Genomic DNA, 728 nt, shown 5'->3' with positions numbered 1-728 from the left:
GTATTCAACCATTTGGGAAATTGTATCCAGAGGTTCATAGGATATTCAGATGATATATTTCGATGATTATCAATATTGTTCTCGAGAACTTGTTGTACATTCAGCTCAATACCCTCTAGTACTTTCATTATCCAGTGGACCATATAAATATGCAGTCACTACATCAGTTTGCTGCAAGTCTAATTTTCTCTCTTATATAGCCAGACTTATGAGAAATCTTAAAAGTAGTTGCATCCCCCACATGAGAGTATATCTCCTCATAATCTATTATTGGTCTTTGTTATAATCCTTGTGCAACATTAGCTTTATATCTCACGATTTCTATTTCTCACAAGACCCATTTATATCCACTGGTTTTAACATCGTATGGCCTCTTTATTATATGGCCAAATATGCCTTTCTTCTTTAAACTATTTAACCCCACGGTTCCATTCAATATGTTCTACGAGTGCGCACTCTTATATTGACGTGGGTTCATGATCCTCGCTTATATTCATAAATTCAAGTGCTACCTTGTATCATCTTATGTCGACATTCCTTATTGTGTTCCATTATGTTCCAGACATGATATAATCGATTGAGATTCATTATTATCAGGACCTTTAATACTTTGCAGCTTGGCGTCCCAAGCTACATTGTTTGGTACATGTACCTTAGAGCCGCCCGACCTTATCTCTATGTCTGGGATGGTTTCCTTGACCTCAGATTTGTTTTATCATTCTATGCAC

The sequence above is a fragment of the Brassica oleracea genome, chromosome C1 (assembly GCF_000695525.1).
Source record: "Brassica oleracea var. oleracea cultivar TO1000 chromosome C1, BOL, whole genome shotgun sequence".
NCBI classification, from domain to species: domain Eukaryota; kingdom Viridiplantae; phylum Streptophyta; class Magnoliopsida; order Brassicales; family Brassicaceae; genus Brassica; species Brassica oleracea.
This window is presented reverse-complemented; position numbering follows the sequence as displayed.